General features: G+C 36.5%; 1 pseudogene; it reads left to right on the top strand.

Moving 5' to 3' along the window:
- The first annotated feature begins 437 nt into the window (after positions 1–437).
- Positions 438–21638, top strand: LOC122332682 (annotated as a pseudogene).
- Positions 21639–21968: the final 330 nt, after the last annotated feature.

A 21968-nucleotide genomic window follows, 5' to 3' on the forward strand; every position in this document is an offset into this window, starting at 1 on the left:
CATCACGGTATGTTGGGATGGTACTTTTTGTTTTACTGATTTATTGAGTCAAGCTTAAATAAAACTTTTAAAACACACACACACGAACACTTTTTCAGTATACTGAGGATCCTCCCTTCAGCGCACCAGCAGCTTTACGTATGTGGTTGTCTCAGTGTCAGTAACTGTCGTATCGACAACATTTGTAAGTATCTGATCACGCGCGGCATTTATAGAGCCGGCTCAGGAACGCGCCCGTGATGCCCACGAGCGCTGCCCACGTAGACAGTTCAAAGCGCGTTTCTTCGGCGACTTTTCTTCTGCATGTCATTCTGCGCGCAGCCTCGATGTCGGACGCTTCTTGGCGGGTGATATGCACGCGCTCATGTGAACGGACCCGTTACCCGTTACGACGCGAGCTCCGGTCAGCTTCGCGGGAACGATGATCGGTAACGAAGAGCGGAGCTCACAGACGATCCAAGCCGCCTCAAGCAGCCTCACCTGCGGCTTTCCGCTCAGCGCGTCCGCAGGAGATTTTCCCGGGTCAGGGAGGAAACACAGCAATGGATCCGTCCAGTGAGTTCACTTCTATACAAAATCAATCACGAGCGCTATCCTATTGATAATTCTATTATGAATTGAGTTGGCGTGAGTGAATTGACTTTTAAACTCTCTTTTATGCAACATTAAGTGAAATAAAAACATATAAACTTACCTATTATGGTTTTACGTTGGTCTAAAGACTTTTCAGAACAAAAAGTATAAGAACGTTTTGGTAATGACTGACCAGAAAAGAGGCGTGCATATCTACTTACAGACTTTATTGAAAAAACATGGTGCAAACACATACAAAGTTCAGACAATAGCAAAGAGAATGATCGAAACAAAGCGGAATCAAACAGAATCCAGAGGTTTGACAAAGGGGTGATCGAGAGATGAGCAATAATCCAAACCATGTACAAACATTTGCAAAGTGTTCCTCAAAAATCAGTGCAATCGGTCGCCAAGGGCTGATGGGAAATGCAGTCCAGGGTGAAGTGCAACATTCAGTGTGCTGTGAGAATAAAGGTGAGTAAATGAAAGTCAGTTGGTTGAAAATGCTTTGCTTCTGAATGTTCTCTTGGTGTTCAAAATGCCCTGTTTGTTGTCTGTTATTTTCTCAGTTATGTGAGCGTTGAGGAACATTCCTTTTTATCGTTGTGTAAAAATTTTGAATGTTCCCACTTGCGTTCAGAAACAAGCAGTCACGTCGAGAAGAAAAGCATGATAGTGTTTTTGAGCAAGCGTTTGAGAACATTTTAGGACCAATAACTCTGAATGCATGTCCAAAAGTTCTGAATATGTTACCTGACAACAGGGATATCCTCTAAACAAGGTGTGAAATAAACAGATTATTTAGATATGTGTTGCGTGAATGCTATTGATATCAATTGCATGAGCTTCAATAATTCTCGTTGTTTAATCAGAACTTGTTAACCAAAGGAGATAACAAAGTAATTAAAGAACATAAGTTATGCATAATAATATACATTATATAAAGGTTCTTTATTACGTTGATAGTTGCTTTACCTGCAGTACTTTTAACATGCATGAAAAGTTTCCATAGTTTTATTCTTTATATTTGAACCTGATCACTGCACTGCGCTGGTCTTTGGAAAAGCAAAAAAAATTCTGTGACACCTTTATTATTTACATAAAAAAAATGCATTCTTTTTTTTGCATGCTCGGATAGTAAGATTTTATTAGCTTAAAAAACACGCGCACAGTAATACTGGCGCAACCAGTGAGGCTAAAGGGAACTTTTGTGCCACTGCTCCTGAAATAAACTGATTACCGGATTGGCCAAAATCCTCCAAGTAATTAAGCAGAGCTTTTTTTAAATCTCTTTGTTCGTTTTGTGTTCGTTCACTGGGTGCAATTAGTTGAGCCGCGTAGAGTGGCGCCTGCCGTCGGTGGAGAGCGGGCAATCATTCGCTTCCTCTTCCAGGTCCAGCTCATCCAGCGGCACGGCCAGGTCGGCGGAGGCGTGGGAATCCGGCAGCGGCGAAGAGCAAGATCGGCGTCACCAGCACCGTCTGTCGGCGGTGTTGACGCTGGGCCAGAGGAGCTTCTGGAGAGATGACGCCGCGGGAGGGCGCTGGCGCGAGCGACCCCTCGAACTGTCCAATCACGTCCACGGCTCCAGGCGTTCTGAAGATTTTGTACGGAGATCTGTGAAGGAGCCAACTACAAGAGCGTGCTGCTGCCTGACGCTCAGCGCCAGAGAGCTGGTTAAAGAGGCTCTCGCCAGGTGAGGCGATCACATAAACCTGCTAACCTTTTTTGAGCTTAGACATGAAAATGCATGGTAACAATGCTTGATAGTCCCGCTTCAGACATAACAGTAAGTAACTTTGCATCTACATGCAGTCATTAAAGTATTAGATCACTGTCTGCTTAACATCTTCTAATACTTGATGGGTCCACAACATACCAACTAACCATGTATATATTCCACTAACCTTAAACCTAGTCTCACAGTCTGTTCTGAGGGTTAATAGACATGTAGTTGCAAACTGATGAGAATGAATTGGTGCGTTGTTATCTAAAGTGTAAACCAAAATTCAATTGTTGTATTTTGTGACTGCTTTGAAAAGCGCTGTCAATCAAATGCGCTGCACTTTACATTTCACGTTTAGATGCACAAAAAGTATATTTTACAAAATAGTATGGACTGTTACAAATCCGAAGAGCATATATCAAACCAAGCTGTATTCGAATTTCTCACAAAAATGAGGTTCCTGTACGTTTTGTGTAGCTGTCTAACCGCCGATTTGATGAAGTGTCACAACGTTTCCAGCTCATAGCTTTTTTAAAAAATGTTACGTAATTCTTGGTTACACTATATTTTGATAGTCAACTTTAGACTAATTACAACTACATGTCAACTACATTTCAGCTAATTCTCATTCATTTTGCAATTAAACGCCTACTCGTCTCAGAGTAGAGTGTTAGATTAGGTTTAGGGCTAGTAAAATAAGTTTTGGCTAGTCGGTATGTATTCTACTGACTGCTAGTTGACATGTAGTTACTTACGGTTTGTAGAATGTCTACTATCAGTGTTTCCGATTTTTTTGAGCATTCTTATTGCTTTACACACTAGAAAGCATTCAGAGATCAACATTCTGTTTTTCTTGTTGAACATCAAATAAAGTTCAGACAAAAGTTACTGTAATGATTTAAGAAACATTTCAGTAACTATAAAAACATTATGATCGCCACAAGAAAAGCGCCTGCTAAGAGGAAAAGTATGGTTTTCACGGTAATGCATTGTCTAAGTTCAAAAAGATCACAGTATTTAAACTTTCAAAAGATACCTAATTTATGATGATTACTAAAATATGTAACAAGGAAAAGGCACCAAGTGTCCTAACACCCGCTCTTAACAAGCGTCTGTAGATGTTAGTAAATGTGGTTCGAATATATTCAGGGTCATGATATTTAAATTGAAATAATATTACAAAAAATTCCTATAAAGATTCATAATGTGGTTGCAAATGATTTTCCAATGGGTTTGGATTGAAGTAACTGCACAAAACGGCCTTTGTGCACATTGGTTAAAGTCCATTGTAGCGGCATGAGAGGTTTTCATACCAAATGTCTCGGTTGGTTTGAAATTCAAGGCAAAATGGATTCCTTGGTGAAGCCACTTTGGATCGAGCGCTGTGTCAGCACTCAGATACTGAATCTCTCTGTTCTTTCACAGTTCTGCAGCTAGAGAGTGTGCCTGCTTTTTCTTAGTTTGTAATGTTTTAACAGTTTTGAGCACATCAGAAATGTTTCTCGGGCAGCAGATCAGCCTATTAAAATGATTTCTGAAGGATCATGTGACACTGATCTGGATTAGTGATGCTGAAAATCCACAGCAATAACATAGAATTTTTAAATTGTGAATATATTCAACATTTTTGATTAAATAAAGAGGTAGAGTGCTTTGAAAAACATTAAGGCGTCGATCTTTTGCACAGTGGTATGAATATATATCTTATTATTTCATGCATATCAGTGGTTCACGCTGTTTGTATTTGTCTCAGATACTCCTGAGCAAAGAAGGCGCTTGAAGACTATGTGTTATGTGGCGTGATCGGCTGTATTGGAAACCAGTGCTGGAGGACCGAATGCGTTCGTGTGGTGGGAGACAATGAGAAGCCGCTGCTGCTGCAGTCGCTCTGGAAACCCAAAGAAGGATTCGCGCGGCGCTTTGAGATCCAGCGCAAAGCCACCATAGAAGAAAACAACTCTAAAGACCAGGACACCGTGACCGCTGGTATCCCTCGACACGCATAGATCACATTTGCATTATTAAGTTGTATTTAACCCTCGATCATTTTGGTTCCCTGAACTTGAAAACCTCCTATTGACTATTGATTTAATGTTCAGCATTTAAAATTGAACCCAAATCAATTTAATTTTGGTGTTGTGTTTGCATACTGAATCGCTATTTGCGTATAAACTGTGTTTGGTGTTGTACATAGATAAGGATTAGTTGACTCAAATTCTATCAGATTTTGAGAAATGTAGCATTGCATCACTTGCATACCAATGAATGCTCTGTAGTGAATGGGTGCCGTCAGAATGACAATTATAGACTTGTTTCTTACAAACACACTGCTTTTTAATTCACAAGAGTGGTGTGGATTACTTGTGGATTGGATCAGCTGTTTGGACTCTCATTCTGCAGAGCATCCATTGGTGAGCAAGTGATGCAATGCTACATTTCTCAAAGCCGTTGAAGAAACAAACTCGTCTGCATCCTGAAAGGCCGAGGTGAGTAAATTCGTGGCTGACCTATTCCTTGAACACCTTCTTCAGGTATAAGCGCACAGCGCGTAAGCTGCAGAAGGCAGCGCTGCAGAGGGAAGTCCGTGCGCTGGACTTATGCGTGAGTGAATGACGGCAGACTCAATCTGTTGAAGAGTCTCAGTGACACGGATCTGACGGCTGAAGCTCATAGCACCTGTCTGCGAGCAAGCGCAGGAGGAGGACCCAGAGGCCGAGGGCCGACAAAGCAACACAGTGTCCTGCTAATGAGCGTGAGGAGGCGGAGCAGCGATGACAGCGCCACACAGTATTCCATTCACCCGCCTCTGGACTTCCCATACTTCCTGCTCCTGCAGGGCTTCAGTTACAGACAGGTAGGACAAACTCACACTATATCTCTGGCTCACCTCGCCTGTCTTTCCTCCAGCCCATCAAACACATGCCACAATGTTTCTGGAATTCATTGGCATTAAGTTGTTATCAGTGGTTTCAGTTGGTTAAGATGGTTTATGCTGCATGTGCTGGCAAAGGACCAGCATAAACCAGCAAAGGACCAGCATAAAATAGCAAAGGACCAGCTTAAACCAGCAAATAACCAGTATAAACCAGCAAAGGACCAGCATAAAATAGCAAAAGGACCAGCAAACCAGCAAAAGGACCAGCATAAACTAGCAAATAACCAGTATAAACCAGCAAAGGGACCAGCATAAACCAGCAAAGGACCAGCATAAAATAGCAAAAGGACCAGCATAAACCAGCAAGGGACCAGCGCAAAATAGCAAAAGACCAGCTTAAACCAGCAAATAACCAGTATAAACCAGCAAAAGGACCAGCTTAAACCAGCAAATGACTAGTTTAAACCAGCAAATGACCAGCATAAACCAGCAAAGCACCAGCTTAAACCTAAAGGACCAGCCTAAACCATCTTAAACCAGCATCCCAGCTTCAAAATATACCTAACCAGCACTTAAGTAAAGTGGTTAAACTGATAAATCATGCTAGCAACATATTAAAACATGCTGCTGTTAGCAATGTGCTAATCATGCGAAAACATTCTAGCGACATATTAGTTATGTTAAAACATTCCAGCATGCTAATACTTTTTAAGACATGCTAGCAACATGTTAATCATGTTTAAATCATTCTAGCAACGTTATAACTTTCTAATAAAATGCAGTATTCAGTAAAAACCTCATTGTTTGCTAGAAACATGCTAGCAACGTTAATCATGTTTCTAGCATGCTAATCATGCTAGAAACATGATAGCAACATGCTAACAACATGCTAATCATGCCACAATCATGTTCACAGCCTGCTCTAACATGCTATATCATTACTAGCATATTGGCTCTTAATTAGTCCTTAAAGGTAAATACCACCATACTGTGATAAGTTGCAAACTTAACGTGGAACTTAAGTGACTTAAAGAGAGACTTTTCTTTATGATTGCTTCTAAATACACTGAAGCAGAGTTTTAATAATGATTTGTTGTGCTTTGAAGAAGAACACTTTGTTGGATGTACTGATTAACATAATAAATCTCATGTAAAATAACTGATTACAATTAAAACTAGTCAATATGATTTTATATCTATTTAAATGTACTAGATTACAAGTTATCAAATACATCATAAATTACAAATAAATTGTAATTAAAAATATTTCAATTCACTACATGAAAGTTCCAATAGAAAGTACATTAAAGTATATTTTAGTTTATCGTTAATTCTTCGAAATACAGCAGTAAATTACATATAAATATGCATTATTTATTAAAGACACTTACGTTCAACTATAGCATTTAATATTAATTTAAACTATTATTTATTTTCGTTTAGTTATAAAACCTGTTCTTGTGAAGACTGGAGTCTGTGGAACAACTGGAGACTTTAGCATGATGCTTTATGTTTTTAGACATTAACCAGTAACGTTAAACTACAGAATAACAGGGGTTTTCACTAACTTTGTTTGTTTTTGGAAAAAATAATTCAGTGCGTGATCAGAACCGACAATCTTACAATCACAAAGATTCACTGCCTCTACACGGAATAATACAACACAGGTGACGTCAATGAACCATTGGAAAAAACCACCCCACATCCCTTCGATTCCACTGGAAAATAACAGAATGTGCCAAACAGAGGAAAAAATGGCATGAAAAATGAACACGTATGCAAAAACAGGCTTAGTGTTCACTCCGGACAGGAAGTGGAGTGTCCAAAGCGACGCGTCCCGAAGGGTGGACACACTTCCTGTCAGATTAGCTGTGTGCGATGACGACCGTGAATGATCAAACACACGCGTGAACACAGACAGTACATGTGCATTATTTGGTGATGGATTGTGCCGTGCTCTGCTTTTCAAGAAACAGGAACATTCAGACTGTAGATATTACTAGTAATCGTTTAAAAAGTTCAAATATTATCATATATAAATAAATCAGTAAAACCATTTTTTTATTACCGCATTAAATTGTACACTGTAAAAAAGTTTTAATTATTATTTATAATGCATTATTATTATTGATTATAGCGATTATTTTAAAATGGAAATACTAATATTCTAAATGTTTTTCTACTTCATACCAATATGTGTAATACTGAATACAATGATTCACTTATTTATTATTACCATTATTTTTATATATGTAACCATGGACCACAAAACCCATAAGTGTTTCAAAATTGAGATTTGTTAATCACATGAAAGCTGAATAAATAAGCTCTCCATTGACATATATATATATATATATATATATATATATATATATATATTTGTCAGTTTTTGAGATGCAACTATTTGAAAATCTGGAGTCGGAGGATGCAAAAATCCCAAAAGACTCATACAATGTATTCTGGCCATTTCCAAATCTGTCAATCGCTTAATTTAAGATCCAAAATAAAACATTTTGTTGACGTAATATATGCGTGAATACTGTGTATGTTTTTAATGTATATATATTTATGCATACAAACACACGCATGTATAAATTTGAGAAAAATATGTATATTTATATATAAATGTATATACATGGAAAATTCTCAAAACATATATAGTATGAGTGTGCATTTATATATACATAATAAATATACACAGCACACGTACATATATTATGACTTAAGACATAATAAGGGTCACATATTTGCATTTATCTAGCATTTAACTTCGATTTTCAATTACAAAGCGAATCAGCTCACAGTTTTACTGCATGCTATAACTTTATTATTTATTTGTTAGCAGATTATTTAGATCTCCGTTCCCTCCTCAGGACTTTGTCATCTATGCTCTGATCAATAGCTGCTCAGTATTCGGACGGCGCGTTGAAGAACCTCGCGCAGCGAGATTGAGAGCGATGCGAACCGCGTGAATCTCTGGGCCCCCGATCTCCTGCCCGATCACTGCAGCGTCCGGCGTCTGGAGACCGGGACCCGACTGAAGCCCCTCCACGCGGCTAAGGTCAAGCGCAACGGAGCCGTCATCCAGCACGAGGCGGAGCTGCAATCAGGAGACCTCGTCGCTCTGGGAGATCATTACCTCTTCATGTATAAAGACCCGGGCGTCCGAAGGCGGCGGTCAGTCAGGCGAACAGGCGGCCTGCTCTCTGTAGGTCGCGGCGCGTGAGCGAGGGCCTGCTTCAGAGGCGCGGACGGAGCGGAGCTGCTTCTGCCGTATGAGCTGGAGCACGAGTCAGGGTGCTGAAGAGATCTTCAGCGCGGTGGAGGCGGGATCGCCGCACACAAACTGACCGCCGCCTTCCTGCTGTGTCTGTGTCTCAGCAGTCCGCCAGCCGCTTCTCAATGCCGGATCTCCGGCGGCTGCTGCTCAAGACGGCCGACCAGCTGCAGACCGTCGTATGGGTGAGTCCGCCGAGTCAAACCAGTGTTTGTCTTTCGGTCGGTCACCAAGAGCGCAACCATGCGCTATAGCCAGTATATGATTAAAGGACGGCTCGCGCAAAAAGTTGAATGCAAAAAGATGACCGTAACCAATTCCACTTCCACAATACGGACAAAAACCTCTCTGCTGAATATATTTTTAGACAAACAGGTCTGTTAATGATTGCTCAAGGTAGTTGATTCGGTAGTTTTTCAATAGCTGAATATGTAGAAGCGTGAAAATTAGTAATGTTTTACTCACCCTCAAGGCATCCTAGGTGTGTATGACTTTCTGGTTACGCTTTATATCGTACTAACGTACATCAAAAAATAAGTACAGTGTGCTTATTGTGTTCATATAGTATTGCAAAACACTTTTGCTGCTATTGAGGTGGAAGCGGGTAAGGTTAGTATCAGGTTGGGAGGTATGGGTAGGTTTAAGGGTGTAAGGGATGGGTTAAGAGTGTAATTATAAATCTAGACACAAAAATATGTAACTACGTCGATATTTTAGAAAAGTACAATGTAAAAACATGTATGTACACAATAAGTGCATTGAGTCAAATGATTAATTTAAATGTAAGTACATAGTAGTTCAAGCCATTTAATATAAAGTGGGGCCGACTTTATATTTTTAGACGTATCCAACCCGAGTTATTAGTTTAACAGTGAAAAGAAGATCCATCTGTAATAAAACGTGCCTCCTGGAGTGATTTAATGCGTTTTTGTAAGAAAAATATCCATATTTAAAATGCTATATACACTTTTCTCTAACGTCTGTTGATTTTCTTTTGTGCCGTTTATGTACAAGAGCGAAAAAAAAAACAAGTTTCCTTACTTTAGCAAAGAAAAATCTCTTTGCTTTTGGCTGATATCGAAATCCTCCGTCGTTTTTCTTTACAAACTCTGGTTTTGTGCTTCTAATTCACGACTGTTTTAGTATGGATTATTTTTTGAATGCAGTCGTGATTGCGCGTCGGTGCGATGAAAAGCGAATCAGTTCAGTAAATGATTCAATGGCTCACTCATAAAGACAGCCATTGGTTCATTCCTGACTGAATCAGTGTTTTTGAACGAATCAGTTGAGTTGACTAATGATGCATACAGGAGTCCAGTCTATTAAAGTGATAGCGCTGCCAAAAATTATGAGAATGAAAATCATTGACTTTCTCTCTCGTTATTCCAAACCTGAGTTTTTCTTCTGTGAAATGAATCAGAGAGCGTTTCATTTCTCGTGGTATGGACATAAAATACAACAGAAGTCAATAGGAAATTAAGCTAATTCCTTACAGCCCCAAAAAACCCTTGTATATTCTTCTGGGTTCTGCAAAAGAAATAAAGTCGTATGATCTTTGAATGACTTGAGGGTGAGCAAATTATATATATATATATATATATATATATATATATATATATATATATATATATATATGAACTATTTTTGATGAACTATTACTCTAATAGTGTAACTTGTTATATATTGCATGAGTCAAGTGTAATAACAATTATGTTGCTTTTATATCCTTTTTAGAAACGTAAGTGCTTGTAACGCACAGAAAACAGGTTTCAGATGTTCTGCGTGAGATAGACAGTGAATCAGTGAATAGCTTTACTTTAGACGTGTTCAGTCATAACTGCACTGTATCTTTTATACTTTAATGCAGGAAAAGGCAAAGGAACTCGCGGCTCTGCAGCCTGAAATGTAAGATCAGGAACTCGTTTCTCATCATTTCACGAGCAGCGGAATTAAATTTCAGTTTCTTAGACACGGCGTGCATTAAAACCAGATTTTCCTCGCTCTCCTGGCGCAAGCAGAAGTGAGTCAGACTCGGCGGACCGGGCTTCTGGCGCTGACAGACTGATGCGGGGCCTGGAGCCGCTGGTCCTGTGGATGTCCAACTCCGTCCAGATCCTTCACTTCATCCATCAGGAGGTTCCTCGTCTGCTGCACGGAGTCTCTCAGGAGGAGGAGGAGGAGGAGAGGAAGACTGCATTGGTAAATCAGTCAGTGCCGATGTGGGTGACGTGATGTATGTGTTCGCTTTGAGTATTTGTGGTTATATTGCAGCGGTGCTGGAGCTGCGGCTCTCCTCGGTGCGCTCGGCCAGTGAGGAGGCCATGACGGTGCTGGAGGAGGTCCTGATGTTCACCTTCCAGCAGTGTGTCTACTATCTCACCAAGGTCAGGCCTTCTGCATGCTTCTTGACAGAAATGATCGCTCTGTCATCGCTCTTTTATTTCTTCCGTGGAAGAAAGATTTCTTTCAGTTTTAGCCATTTTAGTCCAAACATTTCAACTTAATTTGTTAATTTGTTAACTTATTAACTAGTTTTAACTAGTATTTTAGTACATCAGTTTAAAAATTTTAACTTTTTAAACGACATAATTTAAGTTAAAGTTTTGGAAATGTTTGTGTGTGTGTGTGTGTGTGTTTGACATTTTTACTAGTCTCTATTATTTGTATAATTTTTAATAAATTTAATAACTGATATATTTCTACATAAGCAGTATCAGTAGTATTTGAGTATTTTACTTCCACTTTTTATATTTTAAATTCATTTTGTTTCTTCTTAATTAATATTAGTTAAAGTTTTAATGTTTTTGTCGTATGTATTTTGGATTTTAAAAAATGTCTATAGAATTTATTGATTTATTTATTATTTTTATTTGAGTTGTTTTAGTCCATCAATTGAACTCAAATAACCTGTTTTATTTTAGATACTATTGAACTGTTTTTTTTTATTTTAATCTTTTTATATGGAATTTTTTTAGTTAAAGTTTTAGTCATTTTGTTGTGTTTTTTGTAATTTTTTAATATGTATATAATAGTATAATATAATATAATATGTATATAATAGTATAATATATTAATATGTATATAATATAATATAGTTATTTTGTTACATCATTTTAACACACAAAGAGCACAGACCAGTTTTATTTTAGTATAATTGAGATAATATTTTTCATTAATATTTAATTAGAATAAAAAATTTTGGTGGCTTTTGAGATTTTTCTGCGTACTTTATATATAACATAATAGTATTTTTATTCATTGTCATTTCAGTTCTAATGATCAGTTATCTGTTTAGCACAAAAACTATTTGAAGAAATAGCAGCGTATCAGCATTTAATTGCTGATTGGACGTTAAGATGTGGGCGTGGCTTTCAAGAGATGAGGAGTGAGAGATGAGGGCGGGGCTTAAGAGCGCTGCATTTATTCTGCATGTGCTGAAATGTGTCCAGCGTCAACGCAGTGAAATGGGCTCAGATTCTCTTCACACCGCAAAACCAACTCGATGGAAATACAGACTGCTCTTAAGAGAAGCCGGTCTGGATGATGAATGACGCAGGCTTCGTGAACTCAAGTGCTTCCAGATGTCTTTCCTGCATCTGACCTTGATGGACCTCACGAACCAATCAATCCAGCGTAGCATACAATACTTTCGCTTTCCACGCGATCGTGATTTTTTTTTTTGTTACTATTTCGGCGTTTTATTTTTAGATTCGCTCTCGTTTTAATATCCGTCGCATTTTTATTCTCGTTCTTTAATTTTTATCTCTTTTTTTAGGCGCCCGTATGGTTTTTTTTTTTTATTCGAGCGTCTTTTGGTATAAACGTTATAAGAAACGCTAAATACAACATTTACAAGTAATTAGACCCATACTTAATTAAAACAAAAGTTCGGTTTTGTTTAGTTCCATTTTTAATTTACATTCTTTTCATTTTAGCACTTTTTTTATTGTTTTAAACACAGAAACGAAAAATATCGTAAACATGGAAACACAGGGCGGACCACTATTTATCTCAATTCATTGATTAATTAATTAATAAACAAGTGCATAAATAAAATAGTTAAAATTTAGTTCCTTCAATTAGTCAATTCAATTAAATAGTTCATTAAATTCTTCAATTAGCTTTGTAAAGAAATTCGTGTAAAGACTTACTGTGTTTAAATATTTATATTTTTTTAAATGGTGAAATATTATTAAATGAACACTTTTGCTCATCAAGGCTGCATAAATAAATAAATAAATGTTTCTTTAGCAGCAAATCAGATTTCTGAAGGATCACGTGAAAACTGGAGTGATGATGAATTGCTTTACTTGTAATATTTCACAATATTTGCTGTATTTATGATTAAATGAATGCATCCTCGGTTGCGCCCATGGCTTCGAGCCTCGAAACGATCAAAAGCTTCCCTGTCATATTTCATAAGCTGCAGCGCTTCTTGGTTTCTCACAGACTTTTAATTCAGCGTTCGGTCGCTTGGCGAAGCCGGGATTTGGGATTGATTTGTATTCTGCACGGGAAAAAAATCCTCCGACGTCTCGCCCCTTTGGGAAATTATAATTCATCTTTGTTCTTGAGATTGGGAGGCCGTTTGGATGGGTGTGATTTGATTCAGTGCAACGTTTTGATGAGGTTCGAATATAAGGAAGGCGATCGTTCATTGAGTCGTTCGACCAGTTATCATTCACCGATTTCCAGCTAGAAATGTCCTTTTAGATCCCGAGAAGCGTTTTTATTGAGAGTGTAAATGATGAAGGCGGTGACACAAACCCTCCGTTCTTCAGCAAATGACCTTTTAGGCTTCGAAAGCTTGGCACGCGTCTCGTTCTGTTCTCACCAGCTCAATGCTTTCAGCAGGAAAATCGAATCAAAAACAAACACGGCCATGTTTTACGGCTACAATAACAGGCTGTGTTCTCTCTGAGAAGGAAACAGCTGCCGGACTTAAACTAATAAAACACGCTGGACACAGCTGATTGAGACGCGTTTTTACGTTCGATTCAGGTTCGTTTGAATGGCGTTCCCGTGCATGTAATGTTTCAGCTTGGCTGGGAGCAAGTGATTGATTAAAACTAAAACTGAAACTACGAAAAAAAAACTATTTGTGTTACTTGAAATAAAAACATGCGCTGAAAGGAAATATTTATTCAAAAAAATATTAGTTATTTACCAAGGGAGGGTTTATATTATTATTATTTTCTCAGTGGTGTACTAAAATAATTAAAAGTAAAACTAAGATAAAAATTAATTAAATATTAACAACATATATGGATGTATTTTTTTTGTATATATATATATATATATATATATATATATATATATATATATATATATATATATATATTTTTTTGTTAATATTTAATTCATTTTTATCTCAGTTTAGTTTTAGTATTTAATTATTATACATATATATATAATATATATATATATATATATATATAATTTATTTATTTTTTGTTAATATTTAATTCATTTTTTTAGCTTCAGTTTTTTAGTAATTTAATTATTTTGTTAATATTTAATTCATTTTTATCTATAATTATATATATATATATATATATATATATATATATATATATATATATATATTATATATATATATATATACTAAAATTAAAAACTTGAAATAAAATATAAAATATCTGTAACTTTACTGACTGGATGGAAGATATATTACAAATAAAAACACTTAACTACACTCAAATAAAATAAAACTGCAAAAAAGCTGTAATAAAAATAACTGTAAAATACCACACAAATGAAACGTCTATAAACAATTTTCATAAAACCTTTCACGTGCGTTTCTTAAAAAATTAGCTTTAGGAAATAAACCAGTTTACCATGACAGAAACACAGCAAAAATACTAAATCTTGAACTAAAATGTAAAATATAAAAATAAAACATTATACAAACTATAGTAAAATGCTAAACTAAACTTAAATTAAATTAAGCCCTGAACAGAAGATACAATACAGATAAAAATCATACTTAAAATAAAATTAGGGTTGTCAAAGGAAAAGACGGAGGTTGCAATGCAATGCAAAAAAAACAAACAAACAAAAATAAGCATAAAAAAAAAATGTAATTAATTTAAATGAAAAATGTCTGTTTTGTAGCTCTAAAATGAGATGGAAAGGAATCAGACTCATTGCTAATAAGTTACTAAGCGGACTGATAGAGAGATTTGACTGAAAGTGTTTGCGCTCGGAGGAATCTCTGTTCTTTGGTTTTGTGTGTCAGTTTTTCCTTCACGGTGAAGCGCCAGAGCGGCCGGCGGCTGCCAAGCGGGTGTCTCCCTGAGAATCCATGCATACGCCGGGACCCAGCCGTCTGCACACAATTACACAGAACAAAGCCAGCTCTGTGCTCTTGTGATGTGTGGCGCATTGAGCCAACGTCTTCAACACAGACTCTCTTTCAGGGATTCCCCACTGTAGTCCTCTCGCTTCGGGTCTGTTTTACGCTGCTAACGCTTGACAGGTTGCAGGAAGGATGTGAGATGAACGGAGGACGCTCATTCGGTCAGGAGTGACCTAATCTTATCGAAGACAACAGTTCATCCTGCTGTGTTGATGATAAGATGCAGAAAAAAAGTACAGGCGCTGCTAAAAGAGATGTGTCAGTTGCATTTATACAATTAATAAGCAATTATTACTTTAAAATATATAAAGATCTAATATAAAATATATAAATATATAAATAAATAAATAAATAAAAAATATATAAATAAATAAATATAAATAAAAATCTAAAAAATCAGTAAATAATAAAAAGAAAAAAAACTACAAAAAAGTGGCAATAATATTCAAAGTTCATTATGAGTTTATATTTACATTCATACATTGCATTTGAATGAATTCATATATATATATATATATATATATATATATATATATATATATATAAAGAAGAGATTAAATAAATTATCTGGCCTTTATTTGGCATTGTATATTAATGCAAATGCAAATTATTAAAATATTATCTGAAAACATTGACTTTAAATACAACCCAAAGAGAATCTTTAATATAAATAAGATAATTTTTTTTTCCACTATAAAAATCAGCAAAAAAAAGAAGACAGATGGGGACAAAATGTTTCAAATAAAATAAAATAAAATAAAAATAATTAAATTAAAAAAAACTTTTTATGCAATTTCTTTAGCTATTAGATTATTTAGATTATTAGAAATAGCATTAAAATCCTTTTGATCACCTTGACATGTCATCACTGTTAAGGTTCATTGCTCTTTTAGTACCATTTCACTGTTATATTTTCTATATCATTTTCAACAATAGAAATGATTAATATCTAATTTAAAGATTCAATTGCTGTTCGTTTATCGGCACCTTAAGAATGAGAAATGTCGCTTTGGGTGATTTATTTATTTCAGCTTTCGTTTTTCGTGAGCAGTCGTTCTGTATGAATGCTGTGGTGTGTGACGGAGAGCGTGTGTGTGTGTGTGTGTGTGTTCAGATGCTGTACCCTCTTCTCCCGGGCGTTCTGGACAGTCATGCGTTCTCCGACAGCGGTCAGCTGCAGGTGTCGCCTGCGGTCCGAGGCGTGCTGGACGTCTGCGCTCAGAGTCTGCGTCTGCTCCGAGCGTTCCAGGTTCATCCGGACGTGAGCGCTCAGCTCTTCTCCTACCTCTTCTTCTTCATCAACGCCCTGCTCTTCAACCTGCTGATGGAGAGAGGTGAGTGAGCTCAGGCGCTCGGGGGTTCGATCCCCTGACCTCGTGTGACCTCCGTTCTCGCGTCAAGGGTCCGGAGGCGTTTTACTGCTGGTCCCGTGGAGTCCAGGTCAGGGCCAACCTGGATCTGCTGATGGACTGGGCGGACGGGCCGGACTCGCTGACCTGGCTCACACTTACCTGCTCAAGCTCTCCTCGGCCGTCAATCTGCTGGCCACACCGAAGGAAAACCTCCTGCAGGTCCTGCTTCTGTCTCAACTAGATTCTTCTGCTCTGTTCGTGCAGAAAAAAAAAAAAAAAAAAAAAAAAAACTAAAAATGTAGAATTTAATTGAAATTTAAATTGTATGCACTTTATAATATACACTATTTATTATTATTTTTATTATATAAATATTTTCTTTCTGCATATATATATATATATATTTATTTATATTACAGTAATAAAAATCAAACATAATTATTCATTTATAAATATGTATTTATTTATTTATTTAAATATATGCTTTATTAACAGTATATATATGCACACAATATAGACATGCACTTAATATATTATAGTGCAACATTAATACAAGCACTATTTACTTCCCAAAAAAATTATTATATATGTGATTTTTTACAAATATTTGTATATATTTAATATGTTTATTTTGCGTGTTTTCAGTATTATATATTATATAAAATTATATATATATATATATATATATATATATATATATATATATATATATATATATATATATATTTAAATAAATATATTTTGAAAAACATAACATTTATTTATATTGTTTATATTTGTATTTCAATATATTTTGTTATAAATGTGACCCTGGACAGCAAAACCAGTCATAAGTGTCAATTTTTCAAAATGTATGCATCATCATTGAAAATATTAATTGAAAATCTGCAATGCAAAGTTTTTAGCAATTAAAAATATTTTTACAGTAGGAAATTTACAAAATTGTACAAAAAAAATGTACAATATCCTGACGATTGTTGGCATAAAAATACTTTTGACCCCTACAATGTATTGTGGCTATTGCTACAAGGTCCAGGATCACAGATTTTCTTTTTGTACACGTTCTTATAGGCAGGATTGAGCTCGATGAAATGGAGAGGACGTTTATTTCAATGAATTATTAAAGCGGAGCACCATTCTGATCGGTCCTCTTTTATTACACATGCATTCCTCTCTCATCACAATCTCTTCAGACATCAGGGTTCAGAAATAATTAACAGGAAGTATTAGTCATTAAAGGATAAAGCTTCATGAACACAGAGACTCTTTCATGCTCATAGATAGAGCGCTGAATAAGCCATGTCTGTAAATAATGTGTGACGTCCCGCTGAAAGAGATGCTTTAGATAAAATAAAATAAATACAATAAAATAAATTCAGAAAATCCATTTTATTATTTGATATTTAACTTTGATATAGCAAGTCTATATATATATATATATATATATATGCTCTTAAATGATTAATTATGATTAATCACATCCAAAATCATCATCCAAAAATAAAAGTTTACTTTAAAGTTTACTGTGTATATTTATTATGTATATATAAATACGCACATTTATTGTAAAAGTCTTTACATGTCTGTATATATTCATGAAATTTGTATTATATATAAATATATTTATTATATAAATGTTACATATTTATTTTCTTTTTTTCTGGAAAGAAGCAAAAGAAACATATAATATATATATATATATATATATATATATATATATATATATATATATATATAAATGATTATATACACATAATAATACATACAAAATAAAAAATTAGAATAATTAGAATAAATCAGAATAAACTTATTTTTGACCCACAATAACACAATAACATATAATATCTTTTATATCCTTTAGTATTATTATATATTTGTATCTATTTAACTAAGACATGTCTTATTTGTGATAAAGTGGGGCATTATATGCATAAAAACGTGCTTTTCTGTAAATTCATATCTTAATCATCACAAAGAATAAGAGATGCTATTGTAAAGTGTATTTGTGTTTTCTATCAGTTCCTGTGATGTGTGACAGTGTGTGTGTGTGTGTGTGTGTGTGTAGATGTCGTGGAAGGCTCTGCGGATGGAGTTCCGTCTCTGAGCGCGGCTCAGCTCCATCACATACTGAGAAATCTGAGCCGCGGCTCCTGTCCCGGCAGCGTGGACTCCGTCCGGAGACGAGAGCCGGCCCAGCGCTTCATAACGGTACACACTTCTACACACTTCTACACACTTTAACAACACAGAAAAGACACAATCCAACAGAGACATCATCCGAGTATCGGGCAGCGGTCAAAACAGGGCTAAGCGGACTCCAAAGCGTGTGTAATTCAAAGCAATCTTGTGCAAAGGAGTCACAGGAAATGAAGTTCAGGGTGGTGTGAAAGTCAATATTATAGAGAGGCGACCTCTAGTGTTGTTGCGGGCGGAAGAGCATGGAGCTGATTCGTGACAGTAAGTGATGTTTGTGGTCTCTACAGCTGATCTCTTGGAGAGCTTCGATCAGCATCCTCCTCTCGTCCTCCCGACCGACGGCTTCGTGATCCAGCTGAGAAGAGCCATCGGTGACACGCAGCTCCTCGAACAGCTGGAGCGCTTCCAGAGATTCATCACAGAGACACCATCTCCCGTACGCACCTCGCAATTCAGCTTCATTACATTTCAGATATTCTGTTTAACAATGCTGTTTTATTCTGTTACATGACAAGCGTATTCAGGAACACTTTATTGTACGGTTACACCTTTTAGTTGCTTATTAGCATGCGTATTATTAGAATATTAGGATATCTATTAGTGATGATTAAGCACATGTTAATATCTTATTCTACATGACCTTATTCTACATCTTTAATTCTACACAATACCTAAACTTAACTATTATTAAGCAGCAAATTAAAGATTTACTGAGGGAAAAGTCGTAGTTAATTTGTGTTACCTATTCTAAAGTGTTACCTAGATTGTATTATAAATTAAGTTTAATTTTGTATTTTCCCTGTTTATTTACATTTTGGTTTAATAAGTGCAAACGTTGTGTGATTTTGGAACGTTTTGTATTTTTAGTACTTTTATAAATAAAGATTTAGTATCTTTATTTATATACAGAAGTACTTCTAAACAAAACTCAAATTTAAATAAACCTAATCCAATTTACTAAAACCTTATATATATATATATAATTTTTTTTTTTAATTTTAATTAATAAAATAAAAAAAATTTCAATTTAGTTTTCATTATTTCAGTAGCAGAGTTATTTTGGTATATTTAACATAATATTTTTCTTAATCATTTTTTCAATTTTATATATATATATATATATATATATATATATATATATATATATATATATATATATATATATATATATATATTTTTTTTTTTTTATAAATATTTTTAATGAAATTTATATTTTAATGAAATTATTTTATTTTTAATTTTAACCATGTTTTTACTTTTTGTAATACATTTTTTTAAATCTAGCGTTAATTTAATATAATTACATTTAACGAATCACTACAATAATGCAATGTTTTCTTATCGTTCGATATCTTTTTAGCTGGTCTCAGCGGTGCCGATGGAGAGCCAAGCTCACTAAGATGGAGCTTCATCCCAAAGCTCATCTGGAGGTGGGTCACACAGAAATGGTGCTTCCTCGGTCAGGAAGCGACCGACCTGGGCTCATGTGAAGCTCTTTTAACCAAAAAGCTTCAGCATCTTGAGCTTCAGAGTAAAGATGGGGCCCGTCCGGCGCTGGACCCGTCGTGTTTGCTGACCCGCCCGAATCGCCGCGCAGAACCTGGAGCTGGCGGCTCCGACACGGACTCGGTCAGAGGCGGAGCAGGCTGACGGGCGCTCTGCGCTCCCGTCTCCACGGGCCGTGCGTGTCAGCGTCACGAAGCGGAGATGGCTTGAGTGCGTGTGTGCGGCGAGGCGAGAGAGAGCGAGACCGGAGAAGAAGATGTGTTCGTGCTGGAGCTGCAGAGAGCAGCGTGCGGTTTGGGTCTGATGCTGGTGGACGGAGGTGGCGAGATATTAGCAGCTGTCAGAAACTTTAAAGGGTCATATGATTCTCAAAAAAAAAAAAAAATTGTATTTGGTGTAATGCAATGTGTTTTGCCCGCCTCCTGAAGCGGTTCACCTATGCAAAGCTCATCGTTCTAAAAGAGCGAGGTGTGCTCTGATTGGCCAGCCATCCAGTGCGTGCCGATTGGCTAAATACCTCAAGTGTGCTGGAAATGTTAAACAATAAAACCCATTACAAATTAAGCACTTCATTTGCATCCAGTGGGGACATAATTACTGATTATAATGAGTTAGTGCTGTTTTCTTACAGCATCTCCAGAACATGGCGCCCTCAGCGACGCTACAGCTTCGCCTTTTTCCTTTTGCATATACATTTGGCCGGTGTTACGAAAATAAACCCACTTTGTGAAGTGTTCAAACGTGTCGTTTTAGGGGGTCGTGGCCAAGTAAAGATAAATAAAGAATATCTCTATGCTTTTGAGACTTCAGTCTTTGCAACTTTAGGGATCTTATCTATGCGCCAGCAGCTTGTAACACAATTCATGGCAGAATTCCTTTCACAAATAATTTAAAAAGATCATTCTAATAATTATGGAAGTATATATCATTCACGGCAGAAATAGAAAGGTTACGCGACATTATGTACCATAAGCTGTTGAGTTTGATTAATAAAAATGAATCTTCATTTTTTCATTTGAACCGTGTTTAACCAAACACAATATTTTAAAAGTGCAATAAAAATTCAATAACAATATACCGACTTAATAGGCCATTTCTGACTGCATTCAACTCCTTTTTCTTTAAATAATCATTTGGGGGCGTTCGAGCAAATATATGCAATTAATTGTGATAAATAATGTGAATAAGTTGCCATTTAGGTGCAATTAGAGCCCTGCTCCTGCACATTATTGGCGTAAAGAATATGGTAACACCATTAATAGTCGCCTTGCAGCTCAACAGCATCTCCTTTTGGTTGCAAATGCAATATTTTTTAGATTGCATGAAAACGAAGCGTCTTGAAGCGTTTACTGTAACACAGAGTTTCCCCACAGGAAAGCCCGTCTGATGCGAGTGGGGTTTACATCAAATCAGTGCTTCCAGACTCTCCTGCGCTTTATCCGGAGGCTGAGAGCGGCGACGCATCCTGGCCGTGAGCGGACTGAGCCTGGCAGGAGTCGACCATCACGCGTGAGGAGAATTACGGTAGGCGTGAAACACGAGCAGTAAGCCGTACTGTCTGTCGGTGCGTGCATCACGCCCGTATCAACGAAGCTAACTATGCTATCCGATTGCACTGTGCGTCGAGCGAACTACATCCCTTGTTCTTCTTTCACCTCGCATAGCGGCGCGATCTCATTCGGGCGTCTGGAGAAAGGCCTCGGCTGCTGGTCGCCAGATCTCACAGGACAAAACCGTCTGCATGAACCTTTCTGTTTCAAAACTCTGCTTTTGATCTTTATATAGAGAGACCTTGCGCGAGGGCGTGATGGACAATAATTGCAAAATCTGCTTTTTAACATCTGTTTTTATATGTACAGGTCGCCTTTTGCAATTTTTTTACATGTTTGTGAGCGTTGCTGCATTTTAAGAATAAAATATGTAAATGATTATAATAATGCACGCTATGGACTGCTTTTTAATTGATTGCGTGTCGTCAAATAAATGGTTGGCTGCATAGCTTTAGTTTGACAAAGTAAAACATTTTAAATGCCGTTCATTTCTCATCCAGAGACTGTATTTATTTGGTTGAAAAAGAAAAGTAAAAATGATGAAATTCAGATGCA

This window comes from Puntigrus tetrazona, unplaced genomic scaffold (genome assembly GCF_018831695.1).
Source record: "Puntigrus tetrazona isolate hp1 unplaced genomic scaffold, ASM1883169v1 S000000142, whole genome shotgun sequence".
Lineage (NCBI taxonomy): Eukaryota > Metazoa > Chordata > Actinopteri > Cypriniformes > Cyprinidae > Puntigrus > Puntigrus tetrazona.